Source organism: Schistocerca cancellata, chromosome 6 (assembly GCF_023864275.1).
Source record: "Schistocerca cancellata isolate TAMUIC-IGC-003103 chromosome 6, iqSchCanc2.1, whole genome shotgun sequence".
NCBI classification, from domain to species: Eukaryota; Metazoa; Arthropoda; class Insecta; order Orthoptera; family Acrididae; genus Schistocerca; species Schistocerca cancellata.
The window spans coordinates 255,062,956-255,077,541 of NC_064631.1; positions in this window are offsets into that span (position 1 = coordinate 255,062,956).

The window sequence follows — 14,586 nt, forward strand, 5'->3', positions numbered from 1 at the left end:
AGCCACCGTCTCTTGCACATGTCAAGTGGCGTTCTACAATATTTCCCCGCTGCATACTTCATATTTTTATGATGGTTTTACGTCGCCCATACCACTGTTGATAAAATACAACTTGCGGAGCCAGTTATGTGTGGGTTTCATGATGTTTTGACGTTATTTGCGCTTTCTTCGAGGGTTTTGTCTGTAATATCATACTTTTGTTATTTTTATTTTGTCGCCTCTTTTTTAGTTTTACAACTTAACCGTTGTTGGTCGCCTGTTTTTTCGTTTTACAACTTAGCCGTTGTTGTTGACAAAAGATTTTATGATCCAGGCTACGTGTTTTCGTTTGTTACAGGAACTACCGCCTTACCAACCTTGTATATGAAGAAGACACGCGACGTCAGAAATTACGTTTTGGTATCAAAGTAGTTATTACAAAGTAAAACCTACTTCAAGAATTTTGTCCACGAAAATAATATTTGCAATCAAACATGAATGTCTACTGAGGATAAATGGGAAAAAAAGCTGCATAGTATTCAATTTATCATTGCCGGCTCTGTAACAGCAATGAGAATCTAGAGGTAACGTAATGAAACGATATACAACGAAATTAACTAATAACTTCATGTGCATGGATGTAGACAGGAGGCCTTTTTTCAGAAGCTTTTGGGAACTTCTTGAATACTGCTCCTGTATTCGTGGTCTTTCACGGAATATTAAAAAAGTAAAGTTATATCAATTACTAGTATTCCAATCAATCGTTTTAATCGTAAGTGATCTATTAAAAATACCTAAATATAGTTATTGAAATTAGTTACGCTACAAACGAAATTCTGAAGTGTAAATTTATGGAATTCCTGTTCTGTTAGTTGTCTTCAAGAGCGATCAAGCGAGAGTGAGCGCGTAAGAAAGTACATATACATTCCTTTTCTTTCTGTACACACGAATGTGTACAGGAAATTGAGTGCCAAAATGTTAGCGTGTAATTTCCACCAAGCTTTGTGCAATAGTTTGTCGGTGCATGTTGATTGAGCCTGATACATTGAACGTCTAAGAAGATTTTCGCTAATTCTCTTTCTTGGTTCATATTTGTAAAAATTAACTTCGACTTTATGCTGCTCTCTAGTGATATCCGAAGTGCTTAGCAATTCTTGCAGTTTATGCTTTGTGCACCTTAGGTACTTCCTTACGTTCTTGAAGAAATGGTGGGTATAAGAATTAAAAATTGCTTGTTGCGATGTAATTAACGTTTTAAGTGGAAGAGTATAAATATATGAATGTAAGTTAAGTACTGTATGGCACACCAGCTCTCATGAAATGTATTTTTCTGTTGCTATTAAATAAAATAAATCATCGTAAAGTAAAATGAGCATATCATGTTATGAGGGGTTCAAATGGCTCTGAGCACTATGGGACTCAACTTGCGATGTCATCAGTCCCCTAAAACTTAGAACTACTTAAACCTAACTAAGCTAAGGACATCACACACATCCATGCCCGAGGCAGGATTCGAACCTGCGACCGTAGCGGTCGCGCGGTTCCAGGCTGTAGCGTCTAGAACCGCTCGGCCTCTCCGCGGGGACCTGAGGAAATTTAGGGGTCCTGTGTACTGATAGCACAGGCGAAGCGGCCAATGCCCTCTCGAGGGACTGGCTCAATTGACTTTATTTCCTGCACAGCGTGTCGTAACGCCTCCTTAATTGCCTGGAAGTGAGATTAAATCGTACGTAATGGGACAGCGGGATAAAATTAATTCGATTTCCGTTTAACTACGTGTTAAACTATTAAGTCCTTAGCACCCTCTGGTGGTTGGACCCTAAATGCGTACTCCATGAATAGCGTGATGATTTGTTATGGGAGCCCAAGACACAGTTGATGGGATGGGCGCAACAAATTTGGGCTTTGTGTTTACCGAATAGCACAGCAAATGGTTGCTGTGCCTGTGCCTGTTGTTGCCGAACTGAAGCCCTAATCATCTGCACTCACTAAGAGGAGTAAGTTCTAGATGCGTAAGACAATGATCCATCCACTTATAACATATGGATATAATACAGTACTTCGAAAAGAGACTTGATAATCTTCTCCTTATTCAGAAAAACATCAGCAGGAGAAGTTTCAGTCAAGTATGAAACGCATACATTGACGAATGGTAGCTCGGTTTGAAGAAACAAGAGGCCAAACATTCTCAATAAAGTATTATCAGTGTTAAACACAACTTTCTGATGAAGGCCTTTTGAAAAATTTGTTGGAAGTTGAAGTTCAAAGTATAGTACAATAACTTGGCCACTTACACAAGAAATCTGCATCCAGAATGACAACGCTTGTTATAGGTTACGCTTGCAGTGCAGACTTTATAGGATTTTAAGATTTTTGTCATAAAACAAAGTTGTTAAGCCGTTACAATTTAGTAACAGATACAGTCAGTATTTACATCATTTAGTAACAGAGATCACCACACATTTTAACGGTGTGTGAAGTCGTAATGGCACCAACACCAATCAAGAATATTTCGTGATCTGAAGAGGGCTGGACTGTTAGCCGAAACTCGTAATCATTAAAATAAAGACCATTTCATGTGCGATCTTCTCCCATAAATTTTCAATCCATAAAGGAAATAAAAAATTTATAAAGTGTATGGTAAATCATTACATTTCAAGTAGCTACCATAACCAGATCTGATAGAGTCTGACAAGGAAACAGAACTAAATCTCTGATGATAAATATCATCTTTGTATTCATTATGTGTGTGGAAGCAATTCTGATTTTTTTTGTTAAAATAATAGATTATAGCTATTTATCTTCTTCATTGCTGACCCTCGCTGCTAGGTTTGCATTATTCCTGTATCTTGAATTCTGTTGTGAAATAACAATGCTATTTGAATTAGTTCATCTTCATTTTGTTGTGTAGTGCATATCGCTGCATTCCTGTACTAATGAAGATTGTTGGGAGTAATCAGTCTGGTGACATGACGATAGTGCGCCATAAGTGCTCTATCGTCTTCTCATTTCAACATTTTTAAGCTGGAGTACAATCTATGTTCTTAAACGAAATCTAAATATCATTATGCAAACTATTTCTTCTCATTGACAACTAACAACACGTTTTTAGTTTCCAAGCTCCCAACATTCCAACGACGACTTCTTGGCCCGCAGCTAATTATTCCATGAGAATGAAATCAAACTCACACTCTGTTACAGAATATCGCAGGCAATAAGAAAAATTTAAAAGAAACTACCTCCTTTCTAATGTTATGACTACGTGGTTTTTCTCATCGGCAATGTGATGAACCATTCATTCATAACATGTTACTATCATGAACAAATTTAAGATAACAAAAACCATTACGGAGATGGATGATAAAAAGCAAACGTGTTGTGTGAGTAGTATGTGTCTGGCCACATGGGACAAGCCAACGAAAGGACGGACTTCGTGAGGACCAGTGCAGACCTGCCTGCAAGGTGACGATTCTGGTGGTGACGCACATAAAACTGTGCGACCTTCAAAAGAACAACTTACACTTGTGTGGAGAGTCGTACGTTTCCGTCTAAGATTAGGTAGTGAATCATTTTCTCCTACAAAAGGACCATGATGTAAAAAATCTTAAACTATTTACGACTGGTGGACAGAAAGAAAACCACCTATTTAACTATTCATTCCATGAGCAAGTTTGGCCACTGCAACGGAGCTCCCTGACACTCGCTGGTGCGCTGGCAATCAATCCAGACAAAAGAGGAACGAATTTCGTTTATGAAAGAAAAGTTTCGGTACCGTACCATGAGCGTCAATACGAAGTATGAGACAAGCAGTACGCTCCGGAAATTAAATGTATGAATTCTTTGATTTTATCTGATGTGGAATATGTTCTCTGTTGTTATTGGGCTGGCTGGAGTGGCCGTGCGGTTCTAGGCGCTACAATCTGGAACCGAGCGACCGCTACGGTCGCGGGTTCGAATCCTGCCTCGGGCATGGATGTGTGTGATGTCCTTAGGTTAGTTAGGTTTAATTAGTTCTACGTTCTAGGGGAATGATGACCTCAGATGTTAAGTCTCATAGTGCTCAGAGTCATTTTGTTATTATTGAAATGGTAGTAATTGTTTATTTTTACACTTATTGCGAAGACAACATGCAAAGTAACTGAAAGATTGTCAGTACAAGCGTAACATGTACATCGTAACATGTATACTGTGATGAAATGAATACGGGATGTAATAGTTAGTGACTTACTTGCGGAAGAAGACTCAGTAATCACCACTTTACGTTTGTAGCATTTGTGAATTTAGCAAACACTTTTGACAAAGGTTTACTAGAATATGATCTTTGGAATGTGAGTTTGATGGAGATAAAATATGTGAAGCCAAAGGTTATCTACAATTTGTACAGGATCCAAGCGACAGCGGTAAGAGCGGAAATGTGGTAATTTAAAAGAGAATGTCGAATGAAATGAGGAGATATTGTAGGAATGCGACAAGTAAATGACACAGTAAGAGTGATCGAATAGTTTGTTCAGATGGTTCAAATGGCTCTAAGCTCTATGGGACCCAACATCTGTGGTCATCAGTCCCCTAGACGTAGAACTACTTAAACCTAACTAACCTAGGGACATCACACAAATCCATACCCGAGGCAGGATTCTAATCTGCGACTGTAGCAGCAGCGCGGTTCCGGACTCAAGCACCTAGAACTGTTCGGAAACACGGGTGGGAATATTTTGTTCTTTGGGTAGCGAAACAGGTAACCATGGTACAAGTAAAGTCGATATATAATTCTGTCAATGAAAAGAAATACTCACGAAAGTGTGGTGTTTACGGATGTCGATAGTGGACGGTGAATACTTCAGAAAAGAAGATATTAGATGTTTTTCAAATGAGGTGCTGAAAAAAAACATGGTTCAAATGGCTCTGAGCACTATGGGACTTAACATCTGAGGTCATCAGTCCCCTAGAACTTAGAACTACTTAAACCTAACTAACCTAAGAACATCACAAACATCCATGCCCGAGGCAGAATTCGAACCTGCGACCGTAGCGGTCGCGCGTTTCCAGACTGTAGTGCCTAGAACCGCTCGGCCACACCGGCCGGCTGAGGTGCTGAAGAAAGTAGCTGGAGATTATATGACTAGGTGGCAACATCTCTAATAAAGGGCTACTGGATCTGGGCGGAAGAGCTTTATGGATCAACTCCACTAAATGAAGAGATGGGTAGACTGGAAAAGTCGTGAAATGGCAAGAAATACTTAATTTTATGTTGAAGGGAAGCATGGTGGGTAAAAATCTGAGGGCAAGGCGAAGGCTTGTCGACGATAAAGCAAGTTCAGTTGGGCGTGGCATGCAGCAGTTACACCAGCAGCATTGAACAGTGAACACTATCGTCGGGAGTTGCGTCAAACCAGTTTCCGGATAGAAGACAACACAACATTTTTTTTTTCATTTACTGCGTTTTCAGTGGTTCCTGTTGTAATGGTCGCCTAATCGTAGATATTGCTAATTGCTATAATCGCACTATTTCACTCCCATTTACGGAGCTTGTTAGCACTTGATGTTAGGTTGGCGCCATTAAAATGCATTGTGTTGTAGTAATCGCTGCTACTTGCTGGATCGCTGCTGTCTCTCGATGCTGATGCTGGCTCTACATCTGGTTGTCTAGGGTTAAAAACATGAGGCCCCGTGTTTTTTATGTGCTTTTGACGATAAAGAACGAGCGAAACCAACAAATATGTAAACTTCAAATATTTATTATTCTGGTGGCCATCTTAATTCCACTGTCCACCAAAGACCATGACTCAACACAAAGTAGTACTTCCGTTACATGTTCTTTGCATTGTTTATCCACCTCAAACAATAACACACAAACACACTTTACCAAAGTGACATTCCGACTGCCTCACGACCGTTCTTGCTGCTTGTATTTATAACATTGTCAAAGAACTACTAAAAAGAGATATAGTTTACAAGTCACATGTACATCTGTTATCCAAATTTGTGCAGAAAAGTTATTAATTTGCATCGAGTGACATAATTTAACATGTTATTAAAATGACAGACAGATTTGTTGACTTGACAGAATAATTCTTTGTTACAAAAAGGCCGTTTTTTAGAAGTTTGTCAATTGACTTCTCTAATTTGCATAAATAAGTAAATAATATGAATTATTAAGAATTACATTGGTTTTCGTCTAAAATAGGATTGATTTCGTGAATACTGAGTGAAAACGCTCCTAATGAACAAATAGGTTTCACTGGGTGATTTTTATTTAAGGAGATCCAAAATACCTAAGTGGCCACTATTTTTCGTACTTCAAATTAATTATTTAAGATGAACTTAGTGTTTTTACATGATGACATTTGCTGTATCAGTGATCAAGTGATATAAACTTTTGTGTGGGTCAGTTACTCAGTATAATTTAATGGGTTGACTGTTTATGCAGACTTGTTATGCAATCATTGTTAACATACACAATAACTTTTCTATAATCATAAATACTCGTTAAACTGGTTGAATTTGGAGGGTATCGCATACTTCGGTACAGTAAAGCCTTTAATATGTTCCGTTACACTGTTCAGTTATTTGATAGCTCGATAACCGTGTGGCACAAACATGAAAACATCGTCTGAGACTAAAGAACAATAGTTTGGGGGAGCACCGTTAGCAGCAGGATATGATGAACCAGGCGAGCGTTCCCGTTCACACGGGACTAACACTAAAGTCAAGGCCTCGGATCTTAGCGCGATTAGCTAGCTTTATACTGATACGAGCTGTTGCGAACTGCTTCGAAGATGAGAAGACATTACCCAGAACAGACAGCTGTATTAATCTTCCACTGCGATGGCGAAGCAATAGCGACTATGCCTGAAACGTTTTGTGACGAAACAAGTAGACTGTATTCCCAACGCTAGTCTTTCATGCATGGTAAAACCTAAACCTTGATGACTGCACGTGTATTTGAACTCTAGTCCTCTTGAATGCGAATCCAGTGTCTTACCTCGCTACAGTGGAGGCAGAGGTGACGTTGCTGTCTTTCTTAAGACTGTAGAACAAATGAATAGTCTCACTGAATCATTGTCCATGTAATTAAAATTCGGGAAACCACATAGATTATTTACTGAAACTGCAAGTGATTTTTACTGTCAACAAAAAGTAAACACAGAATAGCAACCATTTACTGCCTATACGTAAACGAAAAAACTGGTACAACAGTACGGAGAGTAGACAATGTGCACGAAGAAAGAGACCTTTCCAAACATTCCAACAGCTTTTCGTTTTTTTCCCCTGTAAGTTAGGATTCTATTGAGGACATTTTGAGTAGAAAATAATACTAAACGGCAGATACAGAATTACTTCCCTGTGAAATCGGCTCTGAATGTGTTCAGCAGCAGGTGTTGGTAGCTCCTACGTAGTCGGCATTCCGTTACGCGTTAACTGCCTTCGGCTGTTCAGCGTCAAATCAGACGTCATTTGCCACCTTCAGCTGCATTCGTCCGCCGCAGTTAGTTCCGTTCCTAAGCTGCCTGATTTCGGCGTGACTGGAATTAATTACATGCTTTATTACCACGCCGATTACTAAAGACAGCTTAATATGAATTCGAAATTGCCGTGCCACCCTAGGATAATCGACTAACAGGATGTTTATTTATGAACACAGGCGTCTTTAGTCCCTACATCGTTCTGTTCCTACTTGCCACCACCTCTTCGCTCCGTCTTCGTTTTTCTCCTCTTTTGTTTTTGCCCTTTGTGTGTTCCAACGTCTCTCTCTTTCCTCTCTCCTCTATCTATCTCTCTCTCTCTCTCTCTCTCTCTCTCTCTCTCTATGACATGAAACGGAGATTCCAGCGGCCGGTAATGAACACGTCAGAGAGACTAAGTGATTTACTATATAACACGTACGTAATGCAGCATCCGACTTATCTGAAAATTGCTTTGCGTTTTTCGTGGCCGACTCTGCCCATCTGACCTGCGATTTGTAACCCTGTTTCACTTACGTAACACTTTTTGACTTGTTTGTGTAAATTGCACATCTTGTTTTGTGAAGTGCTATGTAACAGCTGCAGTTTTTATCTGTCCTTTTGTTAATGAATTACTGTAGATATTAATGAGTTTGTGATGTAATGAGATTTTGGTATTAGCGTCATGGTAATGTACGAAGTGCCGTTACTGAGTTGATTGCACACGACGCAAACAAGATGATGTTCCGTAAATTATCAAAAGTGTCTCAACAGAAATGATATAAATCTGGGCGAAAGTGAGAAGGAATTACTCGTGCAATGGTCTGGGTCCCCGCTGCACGTCCTGTACCAGTCCTACATAACATGTCCATGGTGACTAGGACCATTGTCGACCTCGTGTTTGTTTTCGTAAACATGGAAAAGAAAAAAATGACATGACTGCAGTCTGTTCGGTGGATATTTGGCAATTTATTATTGTTGTTATTGTTGTTGTTGTTGTGGTCTTCAGTTCTGAGACTGGTTTGATGCGGATCTCCATGCTACTCTATCCTGTGCAAGCTTCTTCATCTCCCAATACGTACTGCAGCCTACATCCTTCTGAATCTGCTTAGTGTATTCATTACGGAGAATGGCAAATGCATCGGATTTAGACAAAGAAGGCTGGCCGGAAAATGTCAGAGTGCAATCTTACGAATACCTTATGAGTACGTGTTGTGTGACAACTCAGCCAGTGGAATTGTGGAACTTACGAATTGTTTTTGTTCGCTGGAATAACTAATTTATTCTGCATTAGCTGTTAGCATTGATTGACAGTCTCGTATACCCTTCCTCCCTCCTTAATTTTATAAGTGTTTCTGAGATGTGTATTCCCAAAATTGTTGGAAACTAGTATATACCGCTTTCTTGTGTAGGACTCACCCTTGTGGGTGGAACTTTAAGGATCTACAATGGTGTTTAAGTAATACTGTTACTGAATCTGTAGGTTCCCTTAAGTGAACGGTGGAAACGGAAAACACTGTAAGTGCCATTTTTTCACAAAACGCGTTTTGAGACTCGTTATCTGTAGCATGTCATTGGACTTGATACAGGTGCCAAACCACCGAGAAAGTTTTTCAGACATGAGTTACAAGACGGGGCATTGCCTTTGTGCCTGGCTTTGCTTGCCTCTGGAGTTCAAAAGTTTAGGAGATATGAGAACTAGTTTTTGCTGATACTAAATCAGGATCGCGATATGGGGATTTGTATCTTCGTCGTCCCAAATGGAAGCTTAGTGTGACTACACTAGGGGTACAACTATGCGCTTTGTTGCGAGTGATAGCTTAAACGCAGGTTCAAAAGTCATGAGACACCTCGTAATATCGTATCGGCCCCCCTTTTGCCCGGCGTAATGCCGCAACTCGACATCTCATGACCTCAACAAGTCATTGCAAGTCCCCTGCAGAGATACTGACCCACGCTGCCTCTATAGCTGTCCATAACCGCGAAACTGTTTCCGGTGCAGAATTTTGTGCACGGGCTGACCTCTCGATTATGTCCCACAAATTTTCGATGCGATTCATGTCGGACAATGTGGGTGACCTAATCATTCGCTCGAATTCCCCAGAATGTTCTTCCAACCAATCGTGAACAGTTGTGGCCGGGTAACATGAGCATTGTCACCCACAAAAAATTCCATTGTTGTTTGGGAACTTGAAGTACATGAATGGCTTCAAATAGTCTCCAGATGGCCGAATATAACCATTTACAGTCAATTATCGGTTCAACTGAACCAGGAGACCCAATCCATCCGAGGTAAACATAACCGACACCATTGTGGAACCGCCAACAGCTTACACAATGACTTGTTGACAACTTGGGCCATACTTTCGTGGGGTCTGCGCCACTCTCGAACCCCACCGTGGGCTATTACTAACTGAAATCGAGCCTCATCTAATCAGGGCACGGTTTTTTAGTTGTCTACGGTCCAACCGATACTGTCACGAGCCCATGTCATGCTCTTCGCAGAGGCACTCGCGTCGGTCTTCTGCTGCCATAAATCATTAACGCCAAATTTCGCCGCATTGTCCTAACAGCTATGTTTGTAGTAAGTCAGAGTTTGATTTCTGCTGTTATTTCACTCAGTGTTGCTTGTCTGTTAGGACTGATAGTTCTTCACAAACGCTGCTGCTCTCGGTCGTTAAGTAAAGTGGAAGTAGCTGCGTTATCCGTGATGAGAGGTACTGCCTGAAATGTGGTATTCTCGACACATTCTTGACACTGTGGATCGCGGAATATTGAATTCTCTAACGATTTCCGAAATGGAATGCCCTATGCATCTAGTTCAAAGTCTGTTGATTCCCGTCGTGCGGCTACAATCACGTTGTAACCTTTTTTCATGAATCACCTGAGTACAAATGACAGCTCTACCAATGCAGTGCCCATATATACTTTGTGTACACGATATTATCGCCATATGCATATGTGCATGTCGCTATCCCATGATTTTGTCACGTCAGTGTAAACAAAAGTCAGTTGTTGGGGATTGCACGTCATGTCCAGAAAAAACTAAGAGATATTATTTGGTTCCATTGTTAAAATGGAAACGTCTTGTGACGGTTTACAAAAGTTATGAACAAAATGCATAGTGTAATCGGACATACCAAACCAGACGCACTGTCTGCCCAATATAAACACTATCATAGGATCGGCTAGTGATTTTATACACTCGCAACTTTGTTAATTTGTTCTGCTTATTCTCAATACATGTCTGCTAAACTGTCTTGAGTTTCTTATGTGTCTGTAAATCAATTAGTATATGGCTGGTAGGGGATTTAGACCGTCACCCTGCCGAATGCAAGTCCAGTGTGACTATGCTACATACATTTACGCGGCTTGCTTCAAGTGATAGCTTAGAGCATGCAGTTTTTCAATGGACAGGTTGTAACTTTGCGTTGCACCTCAGTTACAGGAGTTTCAACCGTGGGTAGGGTTTCTGCATGATGGTGCGCCGCCACAGTGATGTTATTTGTTCGCCTAGTCTTGGATGAATCCTTACCGGTTAAATGGATCAGTCGAGACGGTCCAACATCGTGTCCATCATGTTCCCCAGACGTATAATCTCTTGACTTCTTTGTGGGCTTACGTTAAGGATAAAGTATTCAGGTCACCAGTTCCTCATGTACAGAACTTCGCTGAATGATTACAATATCCTGTAGAGGCGGTGGCGGAAGATATGTTGGCAAACATATGGAAAGACACTGAATATCGCAGCCGACCGGAGTGGCCGAGCGGTTCTAGGCGCTACAGTCTGGAACCGCGTGACCGCTACGGTCACAGGTTCGAAACGTGGCTCGGGCATGGATGTGTGTGATGTCCTTAGGTTAGTAAGGTTTAAGTAGTTCTAAGTTCTAGGGGACTGATGACCTCAGAACTTAAGTCCCATAGTGCTCAGAGCCATTTTTGAACTGAATATCGCCTTAAGTTCTGTCGGTAACAAGCAGAGCTCATGACGAAGTGTATCCATAAAAATACTTTATCAGTTGGCTTACCACTTGCCACAAGCTGCTTAGCTGTATGTAGCAGAGTTCCTTGGAAATACATTTTTGTAATCAGTATATCAGTTGTGGTATGGGTTCGGCATAGGGTCCAAACACACAGTTGACTGCAGGTGGGTTTTGGAAGCTGTAGCTGCGTTTCACGTGGTTTTCCACGCAGGAAGCCTGCTCTTTGACACAGTGCCGGCAGTCTCGGCTATGTGGGAGAGACTGTGTGAGATCTCTTGCTGCGGACGTTGCCGCGCTGTCGCGCCTATTCGGCCGTCCCTGAGCCCCCACAGAGCAGAAAGCCGCTAAGCTCGCCCGCTTTGATGTATCGACACCTGCGCCGACCTAAGAAGCTCACGGACCCGCAAGAAGCGGTGCGGGGTGACCTCTCTCGCCCCTGACTCACCCTCCCGAGTCGCCTCGAAACGAGGTGAGCGGCTGTTCCCCTCGCGCCGTGACAATTAGGCCGCGCTGCGGATGAACGCCTGCGCGGATTTGGGGAGACCAGCCGAACGTTTTTTCCACACAGTTCGCCTCAGTTATGTGGGCTACACAAAGATCGCAAGACGCCCAGATGAAGAATGTATCGGACTTTTTTTCTGAGGCTCTCGAGCGATGCTGGAACTCGCTCCGTTTCTCACGTGCAGGTGTTGCTACAGACCTTGAAAGACCTTTACAGAAGCAAAATTATACACAAAACGAATTACGTAATTTTCCCCTTTCTAAGCCAGAAACCTCGCAAAAAATTAAAGTACGCCTACAGCATTCCATTACCTATATACACATCTTCAGAGACACAACCTGACTTACCAACAACTCTAACAAGAGTAGTGCACGATTCGACTGACCAACGCTCGCCCGCTCGGGAAACCAGACAGGGAGACAGCGCTAAGCCGAAACAAAGCCTTGGCGCCTGATGCATTCCTGTAAGAAAGAGGAGTATATTTCCGCTGATTTGCTTTGCTGTACCAGTACTATTAGCTGTGCTTGATGCTACCGTTGAAATTGCAACATATTCATGAATAAACAGCCAACTGTTTGTGCAAGGAAGAATATAAATGTCATAAATGTTACTGTCGCCCATTTGACTTGAATCTAAACTCCTGGAAATTGAAATAAGAACACCGTGAATTCATTGTCCCAGGAAGGGGAAACTTTATTGACACATTCCTGGGGCCAGATACATCACATGATCACACTGACAGAACCACAGGCACATAGACACAGGCAACAGAGCATGCACAATGTCGGCACTAGTACAGTGTATATCCACCTTTCGCAGCAATGCAGGCTGCTATTCTCCCATGGAGACGATCGTAGAGATGCTGGATGTAGTCCTGTGGAACGGCTTGCCGTGCCATTTCCACCTGGCGCCTCAGTTGGACCAGCGTTCGTGCTGGACGTGCAGACCGCGTGAGACGACGCTTCAACAAGTCCCAAACATGCTCAATGGGGGACAGATCCGGAGATCTTGCTGGCCAGGGTAGTTGACTTACACCTTCTAGAGCACGTTGGGTGGCACGGGATACATGCGGACGTGCATTGTCCTGATGGAACAGCAACTTCCCTTGTCGGTCTAGGAATGGTAGAACGATGGGTTCGATGACGGTTTGGATGTACCGTGCACTATTCAGTGTCCCCTCGACGATCACCAGTGGTGTACGGCCAGTGTAGGAGATCGCTCCCCACACCATGATGCCGGGTGTTGGCCCTGTGTGCCTCGGTCGTATGCAGTCCTGATTGTGGCGCTCACCTGCACGGCGCCAAACACGCATACGACCATCATTGGCACCAAGGCAGAAGCGACTCTCATCGCTGAAGACGACACGTCTCCATTCGTCCCTCCATTCACGCCTGTCGCGATACCACTGGAGGCGGGCTGCACGATGTTGGGGCGTGAGCGGAAGACGGCCTAACGGTGTGCGGGACCGTAGCCCAGCTTCATGGAGACGGTTGCGAATGGTTCTCGCCGATACCCCAGGAGCAACAGTGTCCCTAATTTGCTGGGAAGTGGCGGTGCGGTCCCCTACGGCACTGCGTAGGATCCTACGGTCTTGGCGTGCATCTGTGCGTCGCTGCGGTCCGGTCCCAGGTCGACGGGCACGTGCACCTTCCGTCTACTGCACATATGGTTCACGTCCACGCTGTCGCGGCATGCTACCAGTGTTAAAGACTGCGATGGAGCTCCGTATGCCACGGCAAACTGGCCGACACTGACGGCGGCGGTGCACAAATGCTGCGCAGCTAGCGCCATTCGACGGCCAACACCGCGGTTCCTGGTGTGTCCGCTGTGCCGTGCGTGTGATCATTGCTTGTACAGCCCTCTCGCAGTGTCCGGAGCAAGTATGGTGGGTCTGACACACCGGTGTCAATGTGTTCTTTTTTCCATTTCCAGGAGTGTATATAAGCTGTTCTCTTGGGATCCTGCCTTCGGAAATTGCGACGTATTCGTAAGAATTTTGCCAAATATTGGAGAACAGACTTGTTTTACATTACACCATGTTATAGTTCTGGGTGGAGATTTTAATTTGCCGGATATAGACTGGGAGACTCAAACGTTCATAACGGGTGGCAGGGACAAAGAATCCAGTGAAATTTTTTAAGTGCTTTATCTGAAAACTACCTTGAGCAGTTAAACAGAGAACCGACTCGTGGCGATAACATATTAGACCTTCTGGTGACAAAAAGACCCGAACTATTTGAAAAAGTTAACGCAGAACAGGGAATCAGCGATCATAAAGCGGTTACGGCATCGATGATTTCAGACGTAAAAAGAAATATTAAAATGGGTAGGAAGATTTTTCTGTTTAGAAAAAGTGACAAAAAGCAGATTTCAGAGTACCTGTTGGCTCAACACAAAAGTTTTGTTTTAAGTACAGATAGTGTTGAGGATCAGTGGACAAAGTTCAAAACCAACGTACATTATGCGTTAGATGAGTATGTGCCAAGCAAGATCGTAAGAGATGCAAAAGAGCCACCGTGGTACAACAACCGAGTTAGAAAACTGCTGCGGAAGCAAAGGGAACTTCACAGCAAACATAAACATAGCCAAAGCCTTGCAGACAAACAAAAATTACGCGAAGAGAAATGTACTGTGAGGAGGGCTATGCGAGAGGCGTTCAATGAATTCGAAAGTAAAGTTC